Genomic DNA, 24,700 nt, shown 5'->3' with positions numbered 1-24,700 from the left:
GAAGATGAGGAAAAAACAGCATTCATCACCCCCGTTCGGAGCCTTCTGCTATACCTTCATGCTGTTTGGCCTCAAAACGCTGGAGCGACTTACCAGAGGGCTATTCAGACATGCTTAGCCGACCACTGGGGCAAGTGTGTGGAAGCTTATGTGGATGATGTGGTGATCAAGACAGAAAACTCAGAAAATTTCATTGAAGATTTACAACTGGTCTTCAACAGTCTACGGCGATATCGATGGAAGCTTAATCCTAAAAAATGCATCTTCGGAGTACCAGCAGGAAAATTGCTCGGGTTTATTGTCAGCCACCGAGGAATTGAGGCCAATCCAGAAAAGATCGAAGCTATCATGAGAATGGAAGCACCACGATCACAGAAGAAAGTACAAAGACTTACCGGATGCATGGCAGCCCTAAGTAGGTTCATATCAAGGCTGGGAGAAAAAGGCCTACCGTTCTATAAGTTGCTCAAGAAGGTAGACAAATTCCAGTGGACTTCAGAGGCTCAGGAAGCTCTAGACGCACTGAAGAAATTCCTGACAACACCACTAGTGCTAAAACCGTCGCGCCGAGCCACACCGAGTCAACCGGCTGAAGATATGTTGTTATACATCTCTTTCACGACTCACGTGGTGAGCACCGCGTTAGTAGTCGAGCGAGCAGAAGAAGGACACGCGTACCCAGTGCAACATCCTGTCTATTTCATCAGTGAAGTCCTGGGTCCCTCGAAGAAGAAATACCCTCAAGTTAAGAAACTATTGTATGCAGTACTTCTAACTGCACGCAAGCTCCATCACTACTTCGACGATCACAAAGTCATAGTAGTCACTGGATTTCCAATAGGGGATATTCTCCACAATAAAGAAGCCATCGGAAGAATAGCCAAGTGGGCCTATGAACTGGGAGCTCATGGCATTGAGTTTCGACCTTGCACTGCAATCAAGACTCAAGCACTAGTTGACTTCGTATCAGAATGGACCGAGCAACAAGTGCCCGATAACCCGGAAACTGCAGAAGTATGGCGAATGTATTTCGATGGCTCGTTGAAGCTGCGGGGAGCAGGTGCAGGGATCCTCTTCATTGCACCTAGAGGTGAACAACTCAAATATGCTCTTCAATTGTTATTCCCAGCGTCCAACAATGCAGCAGAGTACAAAGCTTTGATTCATGGACTGAACATTGCCATATCACTGGGCATCAAGAGACTAATGGTATATGGGGATTCTCTGGTGGTCATAAGTCAGATAAACAAAGAGTGGGATTGCTCGAATGACTCCATGGGGAAATACTGCACTACCGTCCGAAAGCTAGAAGACAAGTTTGAAGGTTTAGAATTTCATCATGTGGAGAGAGACCGCAACACGGCAGCTGATGCATTATCGAAACTAGGATCCAGTCGGACTCAGGTCCCGCCTGGAGTTTTCGTCCAAGAAGTACTGCACCCGAGCATTTCACTAGATCGGGTAGAGAATGCAATATTTTGAGCCAACCAGAGTCAGATTCTGATGACTGGAGGGAGCCAATCATCAGGTACATAAAGAATGAGGAGGAGCCGGATGACAAAAATGCAGCAGAGCGCATTGCAAGGCAGTCAGCTCATTACACTCTCATTGGGAAAACACTATACAGAAGGGGCGCATCAGGAGTCCTCATGAAATGCATTCTTTCAGCTACTAGGAAGCAACTGCTAGATAAGGTCCATGCTGGGCAATGCGGGATACACGCAGCGCCTAGGACTTTGGTTGGGAAGGTCTTCAGGTCTGGTTTGTACTGGCCAACGTCAAAGAGTGATGCCTCCGAGTTAGTCCAAAGGTGCGAAGCTTGTCAGTACTTATCAAAACAGCAGCATCTACCAGCACAGCAACTGTAAACCATACCTGTAACCTGGTCGTTCGCGTGCTGGGGACTGGATATGATTGGACCTTTCAAGAAAGCTCAAGGAGGATACACTCACGTACTGGTTGCTATCGACAAATTCACTAAGTGGATAGAGTTCAAACCCATTGCTTCTCTAACTTCAGCTAAGGCAGTGGAATTCATATAGGACATAATATTCAAGTTCGGGATACCGAATAGCATCATAACCGACCTCGGATCCAATTTCACAAGCTCAGAGTTCTTCGATTTCTGTGAACATAAAAGCATTCAGATCAAATATGCCTCGGTAGCGCACCCAAGAGCCAACGGGCAAGTAGAAAGAGCCAACGGGATGATATTGGAGGCGCTCAGAAAGAAAGTCTTCGACAAGAATGAAAAGTTCACAGGAAAGTGGATCAGAGAGTTGCCATATGTTGTCTGGAGCCTGAGAACTCAACCTAGCCGAGCTCTGCATGGAAACACTCCTTTCTTTATGGTTTATGGCTCGGAGGCAGTGCTACCTGCTGATCTCAAGTTTGGGGCACCAAGATTGATCTTCGAAAACATAGCTGAAGCCGAAGCTGCTAGGCTGGAAGATGTTGATATACTAGAAGAGGAACGGTTGAATACGGTGATTCAGTCAGCCCGGTATCAGCAAACTCTGAGGCGCTATCATGATAAGGCCATACGACATCAATCCTTCGCAGTGGAGATCTCGTCCTCCGCCGAATTCTAACGGGGGAGGGACGACACAAATTGTTGCCACTATGGGAAGGGCCATTCATAGTAGCAGAAGTCACTCGGCCTGGATCATATCGTCTTACTCAAATGGACGGCACGAAAATTAGGAACTCATGGAATATAGAACATCTCAGGAAGTTTTACCCCTAGCTAGATTTCAAAAGCTATTGGGACGGCCTTGTATTCTGTAAATTGGGAAATGCATCATCAATAAAAAGACTCCATTCTCAAAGGCACTCAAACTGTTTACTGTCAACCTGCACGCTTACTCGACTCAGGGTGACCACTATACCCTACTAACGGAGCAATCGACTTAAGTTGGCGACGACTTAAGGCAGTGTGACATGCTCACGCTTACTGAACTTAGGGTGACCACTATACCCTACTAACGGAGCAATCGACTTAAGTCGGCGACGACTTAAGGCGGTGTGACATGCTCACGCTTACTTAACTTAGGGTGACCACTATACCATACTAACGGAGCAATCGACTTAAGTCGGCAATGACTTAAGGCGGTGTGACATGCTCACGCTTACTTAACTTAGGGTGACCACTATACCCTACTAATGGAGCAATCGACTTAAGTCGGCGATGACTTAAGGCGGTGTGACATGCTCACGCTTACTTAACTTAGGGTGACCACTATACCCTACTAACGGAGCAATCAACTAAAGTTGGCGATGACTTAAGGCAGTGTGACATGCTCACGCACAGCTCAGGGTGACCACTATACCCTACTAACAGAGCAGTCGGTTTAAGTCGGTAGCAACTTAAATCGGCACGGTGCGCTCACGTCTACTTGACACAACACAAGCACGTTTGCGATTACTCATCTTAGGGCGATCTCTATGCCTCGCGAGAAAAGAAGAAATTTCAAAATCATCACACTGCATTTGCCTCTGCAATTATAACTATTGTTGAATTCTAACAACAGGAAAATAATAATGGCATTCAGTACTGAAAACACTTTCTGACAGAATATTCGAGCACACTAACCACATACACAATGCATTCAATGTTTCTAATTGGTAATGTTTTTCTCAGGAGCGACCGATGAAGAAGGGCGACTCGAAGAATCAGGAGCAGCATTCACATCTGCAACTATGTCATCAGGAACAACCACACCAAGTCTCCTCATCAAGATTCGCCCCGCGCGAATGGCTTTGTCCATAGCCTTGTCGCGCTGGGCCTTCAGAGTAGCGGAAGCGTCTTCAACAGCCTTGACAGCCAGCCGAGCGGCTTCTAGCTCCTGGACGACCGATCTTTTGGAAGCGCGCAGATCCTTGATGATAGAATCTTTGCTCGACACCAATTGCCTAAGACGAATCATATCATCCAGGGACTCTTGTAGCTTGTAATGATGATTATCCAAGTCTTCCATGGTGAAACGATGGCTTCTCTCCAAGATAGTCAAAGAATTGCTGGCGTCGCGATACAACTTGTCAAGGTTGTCACGAGAAGTTGCAAGGGCACGTTTTTCCTCCTGCAGACAAGAATCAACTCTCAAACATCAAGCAAGCATTAAGAACACAGCAGAGAAAGTCAAGTAAAGCTTAATTCATTGGCCACCTTTTCAGAGTCAAGCTGAGCATTGAGAGAGGAATTCAACATGTTGGCATCATTCAGAGAAGCAGAAACCCGGGCCAAGTCCGTCTGACCTTGAGAATATTTCTCCTCAAGATCAGAGTACCGCCGGGCCATATCTAGCAGGAAACGGTTAAACAAGGGTATTCAGTCAAAGAGCAGATCAATCAAGTAGCCAAGGAGGAAACAAAGGGCACTAACCAGCATTTGCCATCTCCAAATCAGATACCCTCTGCTGAAGCAGCACTGGATTCCAATGTGTTAGAGACATAACTCTTCCTGGGACAGAGGCACCCTGCGATCTCAGCTGACCAGCCATCTCGTCAACCTAAGCCTGACATGGAAAACAAATAAGTACAAAGACAGTATTTCACCCGGAGTATAGCTAGATCGGGAAAGGACAAATTACTTGGAGATTGGAGAAGAATGAAGGAAGCCCCAAATCATGGGAAGTCAGTTGGTGACTTGACGAAGGATTACCAACTGAAGCAATCTGCAGAGCATCATTGGGGACCAATTTAGCATCACCAGCAGAAACCAAAACTCTAGCGTCAGGTGCGCCGGCCTCTAAGGCGACTTCCTGACCCGAAGCACGTGCTGCAGCCATGCAACCAGAGTGTGGAGGAGAAGACCCGACATGGACATCCATGGAAGTATGAGAAGGGGAACCCGCTCGGACACCCTCGGGGGCTGGGTCATAGCTCGTGCTGCCCACCTAAGCCGGATCATCACCGGCAACACCCTCGAGGGATGGGTAAATGCTAGCGCCATCCTCAGGGACCAGGTTCTCTGTAGCAGCCACCTCTAAGGCTGAAGGATCTTCAACCACTTCCATGGGAACAGAGCAATCTAGATCAGCCTCTTGACTCTTAAGACCACGCTCCAAAGTCGATGAGGCACGAGACACTGCTCGGGATAACTCTAACCGACATCAGGCATATCAGTGCAAACTTCCATCATTCCACCATCTATCGGCTCGGACAGCAGATCCTCAGGGACCATACCTTCGAGAGTCTGATCAAAATTTGCCAGAGACAATTCTTGCAGACCAACGAGAGCAGACAAAGCTGGAGAAGGAACACCACTACTCTCCCCACTGGCTATGTAACGATGACTGTTCTTCCGAATTAAGGGGATTTCCTCCTCCTCTTCCTCATCCTCGTCAACAATACGAACAACACACCCATTGGGATCAGCTCTGGCCGGATTGCACCCATTGGGTTCAGCATCATCAAGGTTACACCCATTGGGGTCAGCATCAGCCGGGTCACACCCATTGGGATCATCAACAGTAAAAATCTCCACCGACACTTCCTCGGCAGCAGGAGCAGAAGGGCCGGCATCCTGATTCAAGCATGACACTCGTCGAAACCGTCTCTTTTTCTTTTTCTTCCCCTCAGCAGGAGAAGCTGGATGACTGGCCGGGCGAGGACGCTTCGGACGAGTGCTGTCAGATCTTTGAATGTCCAAGGTCTTTCTAGGCTCTGGGATAGGTGCTATAGCTAGTGTTTCAGCAGGGACCGAATCAGAGGAATCCTCAGGCAACATGTCTAGCATAGCATTTATTTCTGCGTCGCTCGGGTTTATAGGCATCTCAAAATGAACCTGCCTCTCGTCATTGGGGATTTCACCAAGCGAAACAATCAAAGCTTCAACCTCTTCGGGAGAGGGTCGCACTCTAAGGCCCAAACCACTGTCACCAGCAGGAGGATTTGACACAAAACTGATGAAAGTCTTGGAAGGAGGCAGATTCCAGGCTGAATACGCAACAGGAGCACCGACATTCGACACCTTGCCTCTAAGAATCATCTTAAGCCGGCTTACCAGATCCACAGCAGGAATCCTTCTGTTGGTAACCCGGGTCGAGTCAGTGATGCCATGATACAGATAAGCTGGGTACGCTCTGTCCTTCAGTGGCTGAATGTTCTTAAAAACAAAATCGACGACCACAGCTTCAGCAGTCAGACCTTTCTCCTTCAACAAGCCAACCTCGACAAGCAGAACCCTGGCCTCGGCTATCTCCAAGTCCATGGGGGATTCAGTCCAACTTGGAGCGCGAACATCCAGCTGTCTCCCCGACCGAGGGGGTAGAGAATTGCCGTGATTCTCTACAATAAACCATTCCAGGCGTCATCCCTTGATGCTGTCCTTGAGTGGGATGTCGAGGTACTCTGTCTTCCTCCCATGGCGCATCTCTAAACTCGCACCACCCACGAGCTGGTGCTGTCCCCCGGCCATCCCAAGCCGACAGTGATACAAGTATTTCCAGAAGCCAAAATGTGGTAGAATACCAAGGTAGGCTTCACACAAATGAACAAAAACAGAAACTTGCAGAATAGAATTGGGATTCAGATGAGTTAGATTCAGATGACAGAAATCAAGGAGACCGCGGAAGAAAGGAGAAATAGGAAGAGCAAGGCCGCGGATGAGAAAAGGAATATAAATAACGGATTCGTGGGTGTCCTCTGTCGGGACAGTGACCCCACGGTAGATCCGCCAAGAACAAAGTTCTTTTGAAGGAAGAACTCCAACGGAGACAAGATGAAGAAGGTCGGACTCAGAAACAACAGACATGTGGTTACCTGCGAAAGGCAACTGGTTGTTGGGATCGATGGGAGGAATAGTCGCGGCAGATGAACTCTGATTCTTCCGCTTGGGCGCCATCTCAATCTCGCTGGCGAACTGAGCGGAAGCAAGATTACAAGGAAGCAGAGAAGGTCTGGATGCTGAAAAGCAAGGCTAGGGCTCAGAATGCAGAGGCATGCGACGGCGCAGTACAAATGGGGCTTTCCCAGGCCAGATGCCATTTCTAAAAAGTGCCCAGTCATCACTCGGTTGTTGCTTCCATAAATGCCGACGTGGCCCAATACAACTCAGCTTTTATTTCTAAAACGCTGATGTGCCAAGTCATCACTCGGCTATTATTTCCAAAACGGCCGGTGTGGCCCAATGTAACTCAGCTGTTATTTCTAAAATGCTGACGTTACCAGTCTTCACTCGGTCGTTATTTCTAAAACACCGACGTGGTCCGTTATCACTCGGCTGTTATTTTTCTAAAACACTGACGTCGCAAGTAATCACTCAGCCCTTATTTCTAAAACGACAACGTGGCTCAAAAGGACTCGGCTGTTACCTCTAAAACGCCGCGTCGCAAAAAGAACCACTCGATTACCACCTCTGAAAATACTAACAGTAAATCAGCCATTTTTTCTCTACGAATATGCAGGCAAATAAAAAATGTGACTCGACGATTCCAAGTCGTTACTCAAGCATTACATCCAAGAACAACGGCTGCATTAAGCATAAACACGATCGGCCAATCGACTGGAAAAGGAGCAATGGGAAAACAAAGAAACGCACGCCAAATGGGATGAAATCTTCTTCATTATAAAGGGAGGGGAAGTATTACAAAACTTAAAAACCAACTCATTATGAGTTGGTCTTCTTCCCATTGTTCGATACACTATACTACTACATTACATTTCACTACACTATACTACTAACTACTACTACATTATTTCACTAATACTACTTCTACTACTAATCTATACTATCATTTAAAACCAGTGGCGCCTAGCCACTGGCCTTGTTGCTTCCCTTGCTGCTGCCCTTGCTGCCGTCCCTACCGTCACCGTTGCCGCCACCTTCGCTGCTGTCGCCGTCACCATCGCCATCGCCTCCGTCGTCGCCGTCGCCCTCGCCATCGCCGCCACCGCCACCCTCCTTAGACGAGTCTGAGGAGTTCTCCTCGTTCGAGGAGACCTCTGACTCATCCGAGCCTTCGAGCCCGACGCGCTCGACGGCCCGGATGTAGGTCCACACCTCTGCGGCAATCCCCTGGGAGTCGTCTGAATCATCAGACGACGCCGGGGGAGAGGAGATCCACAAGCTAATGGCGGCATGGTTCATCAAAGAGGTATTCCATCCCGAATGGCTTGCCAACCCTGTGCTTGTGAGAAAGAAAGGATGGAAATGGCGGATGTGTGTAGACTACACTGGTCTAAACAAAGCATGTCCGAAGGTTCCCTACCCTCTGCCTCGCATCGATCAAATTGTGGATTCCACTGCTGGGTGCGAAACCCTGTCTTTCCTCGATGCCTATTCAGGGTATCACCAAATCAGGATGAAAGAGAACGACCAGCTCGCGACTTCTTTTATCACACCCTTCGGCATGTACTGCTATGCCACCATGTCGTTCGGCTTGAGGAATGCAGGCACGACGTACCAGCGGTGCATGAACCATGTGTTCGACGAACACATTGGCCGGACGGTCGAGGCTTACGTCGATGACATCGTAGTCAAGACGAGGAAAGCCTCCGACCTCCTTTCCGACCTTGAAGTGACATTCTGGTGTCTCAAGGCGAAAGGCGTGAAGCTCAATCCCGAAAAGTGTGTCTTCGGGGTGCCCCGAGGCATGCTCTTGGGGTTCATCGTCTCCGAGTGGGGCATCAAAGCCAACCCGGAGAAGATCGCGGCCATCATCAGCATGGGGCCCATTAAAGGCTTGAAAAGCGTACATAGAGTCTTGGGATGTCTTGCGGCTCTGAGCCGCTTCATCTCACGCCTCGACGAAGGAGGCCTGCCTCTGTACCGCCTCTTAAGGAAGGCCGAGTGCTTCACTTGGACCCCTGGGGCCGAGGAAGCCCTCGGGAACCTGAAGGCGCTCCTCACGGACGCGCCCGTCTTGGTGCCCCCCGTTGCTGGAGGAGCAGGCTAAAATAGCCTCGGGGCGAACAACGGTTCCCCCGGACGCCTTCTCCCGAGACCTACATCAACCCTCCGTCAAGATCGACGACACGCCCAAGCCCGAGGCACCCTCAGCCCAGCCCGAGGTACCCTTTTCTCAGTCCGAGGTACCCACGGTTCAGCCCGAGGTACCCTCGGCCCCCGAGGGTGAGGCACTGCGCGTCGAGGAGGAGCGAAGCGGGGTCACGCCTAATCGAAACTGGCAGACCCTGTACCTGCAATATCTCCACCGAGGAGAGCTACCCCTCGACCGAGCCAAAGCTCGGCGGTTGGCGCGGTGCGCCAAGTCGTTCGTCTTGCTGGGAGATGGGAAGGAGCTCCACCACCGGAGCCCCTCAGGCATCCTCCAGTGATGCATTTCCATCGCCGAAGGCCAGGAGCTCCTACGAGAGGTACACTCGGGGGCTTGCGACCATCGCGCAGCACCCCGAGCCCTTGTTGGAGACGCCTTCCGACAAGGTTTCTAATGGCCGACGGCGGTGGCCGACGCCACCCGAATTGTCCACACCCGCGAAGGGCGTCAGTTCTACGCAAGGCAGACCCACCCCTTGCGGAAGACACCCGGGGGCTACACGCACCCCTGGGAAGGGCCGCTCGTCATCGCCAAAGTTCTGAAGCCCGGAACAAACAAACTGGTCGACAGTCAAGGCGAGGTCTACACCAACACTTGGAACGTCTAACAGCTACGTCGCCTCTACCCTTAAGATGCTTTCAAGTTGTTCATATACCTCGCTCCCACGCAAGGTTTAGTCATCAAGGAAGGGTCAGCCTTGCCTCGGCAGAGCCCGACCCTCCCTCGGGGGCTAAAAGGGGGGGAACCCCCTCTGCGTCAAAATTTTCAATCAAAAAGGCTTTTGCGTTCCCCTGGCTATGTCGGAAGCAGGACCCCAAGGAGCAAACGCGGGTGCATGTAAGTGGCAAGGCTGACTGAGCCGAGGGACTCCTACGCCTCTGGGTTACGGATACCTCACTCATCACCCACCACGAAAAGTGACTCCTACTTGGGGAAGCCACCCTGCTACTGACGGGCGGGGCCGGACACGCAAAATGAAAGGAAAAGGGGCACGACTTTATGCAACGATAATAAAGTGTTCAGGCCTCAGCGGTCGCAAAAAGACACACGTGCATCCAACAGAAACTGCTCCGACAAAGTTAGGTGTCGCCCGGGGAAGGAGCCGCACCTTCGGCTTCGTCCCCGCCCTCGGCAAAGTCCACCTCGGCTTCGGACGACGGCGCAGGCAGGAGGATCTCTGCATCGAAGGTGGTCGCCAGCACTGCGCTCGGACCCACGGCGGCCGCGTCGAGCCTCTGGACTTCTGCCAGGGCGGCTTCATCTTCGTCAGGAAGGCAATACCCCTCGCTGACCCGCTCCAGGTCCACGACGTAGTGGGAAGCGAGCACGGCGAAGGCCCGCTTGACGCCGTGGTGTAGCGCCTCGTGGAGTCTGCCACGCACATGATCGCCCAAGGCTTGCAGGCGACTTTGAGGAGAGCTTCCTGAGGGGACGTCGCCGAAGCCAAAGACCCCGCAGAAGTCCAAGATGGCCTCGGACATGGCCACGTGGTCGGCCTCCCTCTGCTCGGCCGCCCCGACAAGCGCCCTGGTGGACTCATCAAGGGTGGACTCAAGCTCTACGAACAGCCAGAACGCAAGGCCTCAAACACAAGCGGAGGAAACAAGCTGAAACGAAAACCGGAAATGACCAGGACATACCTCCGGCTCGGGCACGCTGCTCCGAAACTGCGGCCTGGGCTACGGCTAGGTCCGCTGCAAGGGCTCTAGCCCGGCTTTGGGCCTCGGCAGCCCGGCCCCGGGATTGGTCTCGCTCATCGGCGACCTGGTCGAACTCCGACTGCCGTCGCTGCACCTCTGCGCGTGCCGCTGCCGCCTCTGCGCGGGCCGCTGCCGCCTCTGCTGTCAGATCGGCGCAGAGCAACCGAAGGTCCGCCACTTCGGCGCCCTGCTGTGAGAGGCGCGCAGTAGCCCCGGCAAGCGAGGTCCTCAGGGATCGCAGCGAGCCCCAGATATCGACCTCGTGGCGGATGAACGACGACTTGGCGGCGCTCAGATCCGTCAGATCCTGAGGGAAGGAAGCGGGGCGTCACAAGAGACGCCTTGGTCACAAAAAGGTATGCCTGAAACCATTACCTGGAGGATTTTGGGGATGTCCCTGCAGAAGACCTCCAGCGATGACCAGAGCGACCCCACCGTTGCTTTGGCGCACTCGCGGAGCTCGTTCCAAGACTGCTCCTCCCGCTCGTCGTCGAGAACGAAGAAGGGATCCGAAGCCCCATGGGTCCGGAACCGGAGCAACTGGCGCCACCCCTCGGAGCTCCGCCGCGCAGCGACAAGGCTGCCGCTCTGTGGGACGGATCGCGTTTCCACGCCCCCCTCCTCCGAGGCACCGAGCGCCGACGCCTCGGCCATCTCAGCGTCGGCAGCAACGGGTCGCTCCCCGACTGGGACGGCAGCGTCTTCAGCAGTTGTAGGCGCCGGCACCGGCGGCATGTCTGGTGGGCCCGGGGCCACGTCTGCGCCAGCCGCCTCCTCCAGCACGATGGCCGCCTCGGCAGAAGAGCCGGCCTCGGGAACTCGCTCCACGACGGCTGGTGCCGCCAGAGCCCCCCGCTGTGGAGCGCCTTGCGAGAAGGCCAGCTGAACAGCGAGGCCCGGCGCGACACTGGCTACGAAAGCCGACGCCATCTTAAGGGCCTTCCGGGGAGCCAGATCGGTCAGGCCATGGCTTCGCTTGCTGAGGAGGAAAGGAAAGTCACGGTCGGGACATACGAATGAGAAGCCAGGACGAAGACGCTCCAAGATACTTACCCGCTCCGGGCCATGATCAACCGCACCTGAGGGGAGGTCTCTCGGATCTCGACCCCCGAAGACACCGCCGAGGTTCGCCTCGCTGCCAGCTTCGGCATCACCCTCGCCTTGGGCACCTTGGACGCCCAGGAGACGGACTGCCCGGGCGTTGCCACGGCGACCTGAGGGTCACCCTCCTGCGCTGCCGGCGTGGCCGACGGCTCCCGAGAAACAGACGCCTCGGCCTGACTCCCCGGGGTCACCTTGACTTCCCCGGCCGAGGGGTCAAGTACCCCCTCGGTCTGCCCCCGCTCGTCGGGCCGAGACCTCGGCGTCCCGACTCCAGGAACTGACGGCGCCAGCCCACTCGGGGGCTGGCTTGACGACTCCTGGCCTAGCCTCAAACCCGGGCTGAGGCCAAGGCGGGCAGCCATGTCGTCGTCCTCGTCATCATCTTCATCGTCGTCATCGTCAGGCGTCTCCGGCGACGGCTCCCTCGGGAGCCCCTCCCTCTCCTGCCGATGATGGAGCTTCTCCAAGGCGTCTCGGGCCCACATCCGCTCGCGGGCCCAGGCTTTCTCCGTGTCCTTCTTCTTCTTCTCCTCCGCGGCAACCCGCCGCGCTGCACGGTCCACCGCGTCCTCCGGGACCCGTGGCCGGGAAGGCTTGTGCCACCCTACCTCCTGGATACGGATGGAAATCCCGACCGTAAGGACCAAAGGCAACCTGACGCAAGGAGAAGGAAGGAGCGGACACTCACCAGGGTCACACACCCGTGGTCGGGGCGCATCAAGGGCTGAGAGAAGGCGCTGGCGTCCGGTTTTCCCAACTCGACGGCCACCCGCCCGTGGAGAACGTCGATGGGAAGAGGATCCGAGGACATCCGCGAGCCCTCCAAGTCAGCCTCCGGTGTCATCTACCAAAGCGGCAACCGCCGCTCCGCCAAGGGAAGCACCCTACGACGGTGAATGGCGGCAATCACTCCCGCGGCAGTAAGTCCTCCTTTCCGCAACACCTCCAGGGCCTTGAGAAGGGGCTCGAGATTTTTCTGCCTGTCGTGCGGGGTCCCGTAGCGCCAGGTATCGGCGGCGGTGGTGACCACTCGTTGGGAAAACGACGGAAGCATCTCGCCGTCATTCTGGAGGTAGAACCACCGGCGCTGCCACCCTTTGTTCGAGGACGCGAGGATGGCGGGGATGTACAGCGACGCCCGCGACTGCCTCAGCTGGAGAATGCAACCGCCGGCTCGCACTGCCGCGCGGACCCTTCTCTCTCCCGTCGGCGAAGCAAAAAGCTCCGCGGAGAAGAGATGAGTCCACAAGTCCCAGTGGGGGGCAATCCCCAAGTATCCTTCGCACAACGCTACGAAGATGGCGGCCTGCGAAATGGAGTTGGGACTGAGGTTGTGCAACTCCACCTCATAGTTGTACAGGATCGCCCGCATAAAGCGGCTTGCCGGCACACCGAACCCCCGCTCGTGGAAGGAGACGAAGCTCACGACGTACCCCAGCGGCGGGGACGGGGCGGTTCCGCTCGCGGGAGGAATCCACTCCGGCTGCCTCTCATCAGAGAGAGGGCGAAGTAAACCCTCGGCAACAAGATCCTCCAGGTCCTCCGCTGTGACTATGGAGAAGGGCCATGGATCGCGCGGCGAGATGATGGTCACCCGGTCGGCCATCGCCGAGCAAAAGGGGTGGCGGCGGAAAGGACTGGGTGGGCGGTTTCCTTTTCTCCGGCTAAACCTTTCAGGTTGCGAAAACCTAAGAAGGAGGCAAGAAGCGGAGCAAAGGACCGTCGCCAGACCCTCCCCCGAGTATATAAAGACCAAGGCGAGACCCGTTCAACGTTTCGCCCGGACCCGCCGCGGGATTGAAAAACCCAAGGCGAAACGGCCGTTCCTCGAACGGCTCGCGCACGCGCAACGGCCGCCCCGCAAACCGCTCGCCCCATCGCATTAACTCCGCGGCGGGATAGGCGGCGCCTCTAGCAAGAGAAGCGAGCGACGCTTCACCTTCGCCATAATGACCGCGTCAAAAAAGGTACGCCACGTCATTCGATTTCGTATCCTTTTCCTTTTCCTCTTTCTCTCTCTTATAACAGGGACCGGGAAAGGGGGATACCCCGAAAAGGACCCTTCTCCGTGAAGGAACCAGGCTCCGAGCCTCCCTACTGATCAGAGGTTCGAAGGCTGGCCCCTCGGAGGGGTTCAATAGCCGCCTCAGAGCACGTGGGCTCCACACCCACTACTGGTCAGAGGTTCGAAGGCCGGCCCCTCGGAAGGGTTCAACGGCTGCCTCAGGCCACTTGGGCTCCGCTCCCACTACTGATCAGGGGTTCGTAGGCTGGCCCTCGAAGGGTTCACAGCCGCCTCAGACACAGAGCGAGGGATAACCATGGGTACGTTCGATACATAACCAAGGCTCGGGCTACGCTCCCGATGTACCCTAGGACATTTCCGAGACCAGCGGGAACGATCTTGTAACGGAATCCCATAAGAGGGAGGCATCGAGCCCTCGGACCCCGTCGACAGGGGACCGGGTCCGGTAGATCACCCGCAGGTACTTATGGGCGCGCCTCTGGGCCTCTAGCCGATCCCTAACAAATGGGGCACAGACGTCCGCTTGGATTACCCGCCAGCAGCTCACCGGAGACACCATGTTCGGCGCCCACCGAGGGCAACATGGCGCTTTCCCCCCTCCTCCTTGCGGAAAGGCGACGCAGGGGCGTATGTAAAAAAGTTGAGTCTGTCCCTGATCGTCCTCTCACCCTGTGCAGAGGCTCGGGGGCTGCTCTCGCAAACCCGGCTCCGGCCAAACCATTGACAGCGTCAACATACCAGCCCGAGAACTTGGAACCCGACCGTGCACCCAGGCTACGGCCAGCTCGCATGAGGGAACGACCAGACCAGCCGAAGAATTACGCGAGGCACTAAGACCTCGGAGGAGTCAAACCACTCCTCCGAGGCCTCGGGGGCTACACCCGGCGGGTGCGCTCGCGCGCACCCACCGGAACAAAACGCAACCGAGAAAGGCTGGTCCCCTTGCAAAAAAGTGCGACGAAAGCCTCCAAGCGAGTGCTAACACTCCCTTCGAGGCTCGGGGGCTACTGTCGGGGACCATAATTAGGGGTACCCTCAAGTCTCCTAATTCTCAGCTGGTAACCCCCATCAGCATAAAGATGTAAAGGCCTGATGGGTGCGATTAAGTCAGGGATCGGTCCATTCGAGGGACTCGATCACGCCTCGCCCGAGCCTAGCCTCGGACAAGGGCAGCCGACCCCGGAGGATCTCTGTCTCGCCCGAGGCCCCCCTCCAGTGACGAACATACTTCTGGCTCGCCCGAGGCCCTGTCTTCGCCAAGAAGCAACCTTGACCAAATCGCCACGCCAACCGACCAGATCGCAGGAGCATTTAATGCAAAGGTGGCCTGACACCTTTATCTTGACACGCGTCCTCCAGTCGACAGAGCCGAAGTGACCGCAGTCACTTCGCCGCTCCACTGACCGGCCTGACAGAAGGACAGCGCCGCCTGCGCCGCTCTGACTGCTGTGCCGCTCGACAGAGTGAGGCTGACAGGCAGTCAGGCCCGACCTCAGGCACCATAGGAAGCTCCGCTCCGCCCAACCCAGGGCTCGGACTCGGGCTCAGCCCCGGAAGACGGCAAACTCCGCTCCGCCCGACCCAGGGCTCGGACTCGGGCTCAGCCCCGGAAGACGGCGAACTCCGCTCCGCCCGACCCAGGGCTCGGACTCAGGCTCAGCCCGGAAGACGGCGAACTCCGCTCCGCCCGACCCAGGGCTCGGACTCGGGCTCAGCCCTGGAAGACGGCGAACTCCGCTCCGCCCGACCCAGGGCTCGGACTCGGGCTCAGCCCCGGAAGACGGCGAACTCCGCTCCGCCCGACCCAGGGCTCGGACTTGGGCTCAGCCCCGGAAGACGGCGAACTCCGCTCCGCCCGACCCAGGGCTCGGACTTGGGCTCAGCCCCAGAAGACGACGAACTCCGCTCCGCCCGACCCAGGGCTCGGACTTGGGCTCAGCCCCAGAAGACGACGAACTCCGCTTCGCTCGACCCCAGGGCTCGAACTCAGCCCTGGCCTCAGCCGACGGTCTCCGCCTCACCCGACCCAGGGGCTCGGACTCGACCACGGCCACGGAAGACAGACTCGACCCCGACCTCGGAGGAGCCTCCACATCGCCCAACCTAGGGCGCGGACCGACCACGTCGACAGGAGGCACCATCATTACCCTACCCCAAGCTGACTCAGGCTACGGGGAACAAGACCGGCGTCCCATCTAGCTCGCTCCGCCAGATAGGCAATGATGGCGCCCCGCACGCTCTGTGACGACGGCGGCTCTCAGCTCCCTTACGGAAGCAAGAGGACGTCAGCAAGGACTCGACAGCCCCGACAGCTGTCCTTCCGCCAGGCTCCAGCGCTCCTCCGACGGCCACGACACCACACGAACCGGGTGCCAAAACCTCTCCGGCTGCCACGACGGCATGTACTTAGGGCGCTAGCTCTCCTCCACTAGACACGTAGCACTCTGCTACACCCCCCATTGTACACCTGGATCCTCTCCTTACGCCTATAAAAGGAAGGACCAGGGCCCTCTTACAGAGGGTTGGCCACGCGGGGAAGAGGACGGGACAGGCGCTCGCGTGAGGCCGCTTGCTCCCCCTCCCGCGTGGACGCTTGTAACCCCCTACTGCAAGTGCACCCGACCTGGGCGCGGGACGAACACGAAGGCCGCGGGATTCCCACCTCTCTCACGCCCGTCTCCGGTTGCCTTTCTTCCCCCCTTCGCGCTCGGCCTCGCGCCGACCCATCTGGGCTGGGGCACGCGGCGACATTTCACTCGTCGGCCCAGGGACCCCCCGGTCTCGAAACGCCGACACAATTCAAACCGTCTGGAAACACGTCAGGTGGCTGGCGCCGTTCTACGTAATACGACACTCATTGGGACTCCAGTCAACTGCTTGGACGATATGATTACAACCTCGGTCACGTCAAGTTACTACTCAGGAGCAGTTTGCTAAACGCTCAGCGCACCAAGCCGTCCCTTGCCTACACCCATTGGGGGGGACGTCCAGGAATTTTCAATAGATTTTCCCAAGCAGTCACATCCATACAGTATACGCAATGAATACCTCAAGACAGAAGGAAGATATCAACAAGAGATCAGAGGAAAGCCAAATATAGCCGATGAGGTACAAGTCTAATCAACAGAAGCATTGAAGCATGAAGTGATATGAAGACTAGCCAAAGGCCATCTACTGAACGTCCAATCAGTCGCAGATCAAATAAATTGCAAGATCTAACAAGATATGGGCAGATCGCGTGCTCGATTTCAAAGACAAAAATGTATGCTGACGTGGAGTTGTACCCAAAACACCGACAGACAGCTGTTGTACTCTTTTTCCCTTGGTGAGTTTTCTTGAAGTTTCTCACATGAGGTTTTTAACGAGGCAACAAGTGCAAATGCAATTTGTATCACCATGCACTCTTTCTCCATATTTTTCCCACTGGGTTTTTCGGAGTTTTAACGAGGCATGTGTTGGTCACAGTATTTGCCCAAGGGGGAGTGTTAAGTAACCCTAGTTAGGGTTATGTGGGCAAATACCTGCTTTTCCCCTAAGGGGTCTCACATCTCTATATAAGGAACATATACACCCCTTCTAATAGAGAGAAGAGAAAGAGGCCAAAGGCTCAACCCTACATCGTGTCTTGTGTGTTTCCTCTGTCGTGCTTCTGGGAAGGGATACGGGTCTTCCACGACTTCTCACGCCTAATCTGCTGACGGGAGGGAATGGAGCGTATCTGGTAATCCGTGGTAGCATACTTCTCAACAATCAGCACCTCCACGCACTCCCGCCTGGGCACAAAACACTAGCCCATGCATACCAGCACCACCCTTGCCTGCTGCCTTGCACACGTGAAAGTGCACCACACATAATATGCACACGTGAAAGTCATGCATGAGGTGTACCCGTGAATCCTTAAAAGTAGCAGTTGTTTGATTACCTGTATATATCCGGATAAAGCAGTAGTTGTTAGAAGCGTATGTCACATGCATATAATATTTGAAGACTTATTTATACGCTATTACTATATGTTTCAGTGCAAGCAACCAAACAAAGCGAGTAACAAAAAGCTCCAGTATCAGTATTGCCTACTTTGGGCCAGCCCCCAGGCGTCCAGCCTACGCAAGCCACCTCCACGCTCCGACCTTCGACCCTGCGCCTGTGTGAGACCTGCGTGGCCCACAGCCTCGGCCACTGTCGCGCGGAGCCCGCCCCCCTATGGTCACCGGCCGACTCGTCCACCATGGTCCGAGTCAGAGCAGTGGCACGGTGGCCGTCTCCACCTGCCTAGCGCCGCCCAAGTCGCCGCCCCGCCCCCGCCACTCCGCCAGGCCACCCATGGCAGCGCGGCTAGTCCCTCGTCGGCTCGCTCGCCCCTGCTTGCTCGTCCCACGGTCCCAGCTTCCCTCCCAGGTAGCAGCAGCGTGCGGTGCTCTAGCGTCGGGTGCACAATTGAGGACTTAGGTGAAGCTTGTTTCATTGTCTGCTTGTGTAAGGATTCAACTGGATCTGGCATCTAGGGATTCTGGACTGGTTGCGACAAAGATATTTAATCCGATTTATTTGTCAATGTGTAGATCTATTTTGGTTCCTATTCCAAACATCAGTATACATAGATGGAAATAAAAACAAGTGAAAGAAGACTGCCCAAAAAAGTATCTCTCTTTATTATGCGCAACTAGGGGTATGTTCTTATTTCACACGTTTAACAGTTTTTACTTCAATTTACCACTATTAATTTATTTTTTTATTTTTTAGATTTTATTTGCTATATGACATTTGGTTGTAAATGAATTATGATCACAATAACTATTGAATAAGGTGTTTTTTATATCTATCACTTACTCCCTCACTTTCAAAGTGTAGTTCTTTCTAACTCTCTTTTTCTCTATCCACATTCGATTGAATGATAATGAATATAGACATACATACAAACTACATTCATAAGTTAATGAATAAATGTATTTTTAGTCTAAAACGAATTATATTTTGGAATGGAGGAAGTATTTTGTAGCTATAAATTATATTAAAATATGTCATGAATTTTCATTTGGCGTTGCGTTAGCAATACATTGATTTTGAGCGCCCTCCGCCACTGTCCTCCATGAACTCACCTTGGTTGTACTAATACTGGCTAGACCCATGTAGGCCTGGCTCAACTTATATGGCAACCAAACATATGGTCTACATATGCTAGCATGCATACCACACACTAATTAGATCCACTCACGTTTCTAAACATCCATGTCCTCATGTACTGCGGTCATACACCACGTTGCGTCTCCAATACAACGTCCATCTTCATTTGCACCGTTTTCAAGCTCGAATGCCCGCATGATACCTTAGCTAAATAGGACCTCAGTTCCTCACTAAACTTAGTCCCAAAACCTTAGTTCCTCCTGAACTTAGTTTCAACACATCACCAATCATGTTCTACCTCAAGCAATACCTGCACATGAATAACACACGCAACTGTGTACGAGCACAAGTCTGTGACTTGACTCAAGGTTAATTCATGCAACATCACTCCACTGAGTGTGTTAAATTAATATCAAAACACATCTTAATACACATGCATAATTAAACATTAATGAAAGCCACATATTTGTACGCATGAATTACGTTCAAAAGCATGTAAATCACTTTATGATGACAATAATAAATTAGTACAATGTTCTAATGTCAACTAAAACAATGCTTTCGTCACACACGGTTTCACAATCTCCCCTTTCAAAAAAATATTTTGATTAAAAGCCAAAAGCAAAGTAAAAAAGATCATGAAAAGATCAAAATCAAAATCTCCCCTAAAAATAAGATAAATCTGCAATGTTGTGCAATATGTGTGTCAAAATCCCCCACAATGAATACAAAAAAAAATTTCTCCCCCTTTTTACACAACCATTTAAAATATGTGTAACCTCTGTTCGGTTTAGGGTTCAGTCTCATCGGGTTCGGTTTTTGGTCTCGGGTATTTTTGCACAGTCCTAACCGTGAGCATGGCTGATATACCAGTTTTGTAATCTATGGAGGTTGCATATCTTTACCCACAAGTCGTGTTTCCTTTTTATCCGGGGTTGTACGGGCCCTTAAACACTTCCAAGGTAAGTTAGCGAGGGTTCACTATGAGGCGTTTACAAAGTTCCACTAGCTCGAGAAAACCCGCTATGGTTTCAAGCAAAGGGGTATAGGAATCTCTCGTCCGAAAAGCTATCACAGAAAGTTAGACCCAAAACCTCCCTATACTTGCGGCAACTCCTCCTCGCTTGCCCCTTTCAGGCAAGGTAATCCCTTACTAGCATCCCTAATTATTCAGCCAAAGAAGTCACATTCCGCCCTTGTGGTAGCAATGTTATCTCGGGTGGTCGCTCCATGTTCCAATTAAACAAAATAATCTTAACATGCATAGATATCTAGCAATAATAAATCATAATGGAGCCTGATCATAAATCATATATAGCATTAATCCCAAAACCAGGTAAAGAAACAACAAGACAACGCAATAATTCATTTGTATGCAAGGTGTAAGGTAAACAAAACTAGGTAACCTATTAGGTCCCATCAGATTAAGCCTAACAATGCCACGATGATTATCAGAATCATGAACATTATTAGGTCAAAGAATGTGATCAAGGACATAACTTGCCTTCTATGAGCTCCTGCTCAGATTCCTCAACTTACGGTGCTTCGGGCTCCTTGGTCACATGCTCGTCTACTCGCAACAATACAAACAAACAGTGCATAGGCAAAAATTAACATTACACCAAGTAATAAAACAACTATAGGTCGCAATGAATTAATAGGTTCGAGAACCACTGAAATCAGAGTTAAGATGGAGAAGATATGAATTATCTAAGATTTTTAAATTATTTTAACACTTACAAATGATTATTAAGCTATTTCTAAAATTATTTATTTAATTAAATAAAAATTCGGATGGCGGACATAATTTTCTAGAAGCTTGGGGTGATTTTATAAATAACATGACCTACTTATGATAATTTTTGAATATGAGGGGACTGCAGGTTGATTTAAATAAAGCACGAGGACTCTTTTTTAAACCTAGTTCAGCCGAAGGGTAACTATCTTTGCAAGTCTTAATTTTAGCATTAAGACTTGCAACATCATTGTTTAATTTCTGAATGGTAGAGGCATGTTCTTTACAAGCATCAATGTTAAAATCTTTGCACCTATTGCAAATAACAACATGCTCTATGGATGAACTAGCAGAATTTGCTTCTTCTAACTTAGCATTTAAATCATCATTTAAATTCTTTAGGCTAGAGATAGATTCATGACAAGTAGATAATTCGGAAGACAACAATTCATTCTTCTTAATTTCTAGAGCAAGTGATTTTTGAACACTAATAAACTTATCATGTTCCCCATAGAGTATATCTTCTTGCTTTTCTAGAAGTTTATCTTTTTCATTAAGAGCATCAATTAATTCATTTATCTTTTCTACCTTAGATCTATCTAATCCTTTAAATAAATCACTATAATCTATCTTATCATCAGAAGATCCCTCATTGCTAGAAGAAGAATATTTAAGAGTATCTCGAATACGTACCTTTTTCTCCTTAGCCATGAGGCACGTGTGTCATTCGTTGGGGAAGAGTTAAGACTTGTTGAAGGCCAAGGTAGCTAGTCCTTCATCATCGGAGTCGGATGAAGAACAGTCGGAGTCCCACTCTTTTCCAATATGCGTCTCGCCCTTCGCCTTCAAGTAGTTCTTCTTCCTTTCCTTCTTCCCATGCTTTTCTTGTGCCTGGTCATTGTTATTATCGGGATATTGTGCTATGAAATGACCAGACTTACCACATTTGAAGCAGGAGTGCTTTCCCTTTGATTTATTCTTGTTGAGATACTCCTTGCGTCCTTTCAAGGCGGTCTTGAAGCTCTTAATGATGAGCGCCATTTCATCCTCGTTGAGTCCGGCAGCCTCCATGTAACACCCCTGGTGTTACGAGAACTAAAACTTTGGCATGACATCATATGCATCCGCATCATATTGCTTGATATCCCTAGAATGCATTCACTAGGTCAACAACTTGCAAAATTGGGATGTTTTGTATTGAGTGTAGGGCTTAGTATTAGGGCTTTGCTTGAGCTAAGTAGGTGAGAATCATCTCTTAGGCGAGTGACAAATTGACTTGGAGTCTTAAGTACTGAAGGTAAACTTAGAACCTAGAGTAACTTTACCTTTGAAGTGTAAATCAAGTGGAAGGATCGCTTGAGGAGAGGGATCGACATCAAAACCCTAAATTGAGCCCAAGAGTGAAATGGTGCATAAACAAAGCAACTCCAAAAATAAGGGCCTTTTTGGGCATGAGTTCTTAGTACCAAAGTTGGATCTTAGATTAATGAGTAACTTTGCTTTTAGTGGTGGATCAAAGTTGAGAGGTGGTTTGGAGAAATCGTAGTCACATTTGAAACTCTAAATTAGTCCCAAAAGTGGAATTTAAAATCCATTGAGAATTTGTCAAAAGTCCATATATCAAAGTTGTGGAGCTTGAAAAAGTGAACAATTTTCATATTTGGAGCTCTCCAAGTGATATGGGAGAATTTGAAGTAATTTGCAAAAGTTCAGATTTGAGTCCGTTGGAATCAGCCCAAAACAGTTTTGTTTATCTGTTTTTGGATCCCTCTAACATTTAATCCATGAGTATTTTGGAAACAGTTGCTATAACAAACTTGTAGAGTAACTATAGGAGAACAACTTTTATTAAGTATTATAGCCTTAAAACTATATGAAATTATGAGAAAAAGGGATCCAAAGTGGGGCTGCCAGGTTTCTGCATTTTCAGATTGAGAACAGTAGGTTAAGTCTGACGTTTCAGTATTTTGGCTGTTTTTGGAGCTTGTTTGTGGCCAATACATGAAGCTTTGGGCTACAATGTTTATAGAGTAAGTGAAGCCCATATGATGTTGAACAAGTATCCTTAAGTAAGTTTGGCTTGGTCCTGTATAAAAAGTGGAGTAAAGTTGGTTCCAAAATCAGCTGACAGGTTTGCACTGACTGCATTTTTATTCAGCTGCTGAAATCTGAAGTTCAGTGAAGGATGACTTGTTTGGAGCCATTTTGTGATTGATCTGAGTGGTTTTAGACTATAGTTTCTATAGTAAACCTGGAGAGCTTATGTTGGTAAGTAAGTTCCTTATTTTGATACTTGTAAGGTTCTGCATAAAAAGTGGAGTAAAGTGTACTCAAAGTTGGAATGTCAGGTGTTGGGGATTCAGACTTAGTGTAATAACCAAGTCTGAATCTGTGTGGTTTTAGCCAACTTGGGGGCTTTGTGCTAATTAATCTATGGGGAATTGGGTTAGAAATTCTATAGAAAAACGAAAGACCATATGAAGGAGAACAAGTTTCATACAAAGAATTGGTCTTGATACTTTGTAGGATTTGGAGGTAATGGTGTTGCAAATTCCTCTGTCAGGATTGGTGTGTGCTGTTTCAGTAGCTGAAACTGGGTATTTTAGTTCTTTTGCTCTGTTCGGTGCACCATAACGTTTGATCAGTGTGTTTTCAATCTTGTGGTGCTATACAAAAGTGATAGGAATATATTTAGAGAGTAACTTTTGCTAAGCAAGGTTGATCTGTTGCTGTGTAGAATTGGGAGAAAATGTTCTTCCAAGATGAGCTGTCAGGCAAATTGTGCACTAAACATTATTCAGTTAGTGCTGCTGAAATTCAGTGTTTCATCATATTTTGGAGCACTCTAATTCTTGATCTATGCACTTGTGGTCTTGGGCTGATGCAACAGTCTTGTAGAGCTATGTTTAGAGTGTAACTTTTGCTAAGTAAGTTTGGCTTCTTGCCATGGGGAATGGTGAGTTAACAGGGACTGAACTGGGAGGTTGCAATGAAGCAGTGGTGGCTGATTCAGTGATCCAGTGTTGAAATTGGCAATCTGAAAAAGAATCTTCGGACCCTGCTGAACTCTACATATGTGATTAAGTTGTCATATGAATAAGTGTTAGTAGGGATGTATTGGAGATGGGCTTGGGAGTTTCTGGCAGAGTGGAACCAAATGAAGATGTCTAAGTTAAGAAGGGATTCAAAGCTATGTGTGGTGAAGCTTTTTATCTGTTTGGTTCCTGCTACTTCATTGGATCAAGTTCAATGTACTGTTGTGTTTTATCGTGTAGAGTGGAGATATGGATGAAGTATAGAGTTTAGGTGCTGAAGGCCTCTCACTACTGAAAAATATCAAGTTTTGGTTCCATTAATGCCTGCACGCTTTGGTTCTGTGGGAAAAATCTCATTTTCCTTATCCTCAAGCAGCCGATGGACATCTCCGCATGCCACCTGCAGACCTGCTCCACCACGTGCCTCCCTCTCCTTGATCTTATAGCAGCCGCTGCTCTTGGACGATCTCACTCCCCATAGGTCACCTCCTTCCTCTCCCTTACCCCTTCCACGCCTGACTCTCCAAACGTGAGCTCAAAATCCAGGAGCTGAGCTCCTCCCGTGCGTCTCCTTCCGATCTCGTCCTTCATTCAAGCTGCTGAAGCCGTCTCGCATCCGAGCCCCTCTTCCATGGCCGTCGTCCTCTGCTTTCCTTGCTCGGCCTCCACCCCATCAGGTTTTGCGCCAGACGTGTCGCTCGTCCATCTCCCCAAGCAGCCATGCCTTCCCAGCCCATCTCACTGCTCATCCCCAAGTGCACTTCGGCCATCATCCTCCGGCGGGCGCCGCCATGGGCTCGCCTCACCCAGCTCCTTGCTCGTCGTGTTGTCCGCCTAGTCGTTGCCTTCGCTGCTTTGGCCTTCCTCTAGTGCTCGGCTTCCCTATTTGCACACAACACCGCGCCCAGCACGCCCACTTGACAAATTCCTGTTTGCCTCTTCTCCAAACTCATCGGCCATGCTCCTTCCTCGCCGTGGTG

At 51.1% G+C, this 24,700-nt stretch overlaps 1 long non-coding RNA gene across 1 annotated transcript; it reads left to right on the top strand.

Moving 5' to 3' along the window:
* Positions 1-17,902: 17,902 nt before the first annotated feature.
* On the top strand, positions 17,903-24,037 carry LOC103629144 (uncharacterized). The gene is made up of 2 exons (XR_554164.2): positions 17,903-18,495; positions 23,654-24,037. It is a non-coding gene; the product is annotated as an uncharacterized lncRNA (long non-coding RNA).
* The last annotated feature ends 663 nt before the right edge of the window (positions 24,038-24,700 follow it).

Source organism: Zea mays, chromosome 6, assembly GCF_902167145.1.
Source record: "Zea mays cultivar B73 chromosome 6, Zm-B73-REFERENCE-NAM-5.0, whole genome shotgun sequence".
Lineage (NCBI taxonomy): Eukaryota > Viridiplantae > Streptophyta > Magnoliopsida > Poales > Poaceae > Zea > Zea mays.
The sequence above is the reverse complement of the archived record's forward strand: the minus strand, read 5'-3'. Positions and strand labels throughout refer to the sequence as shown.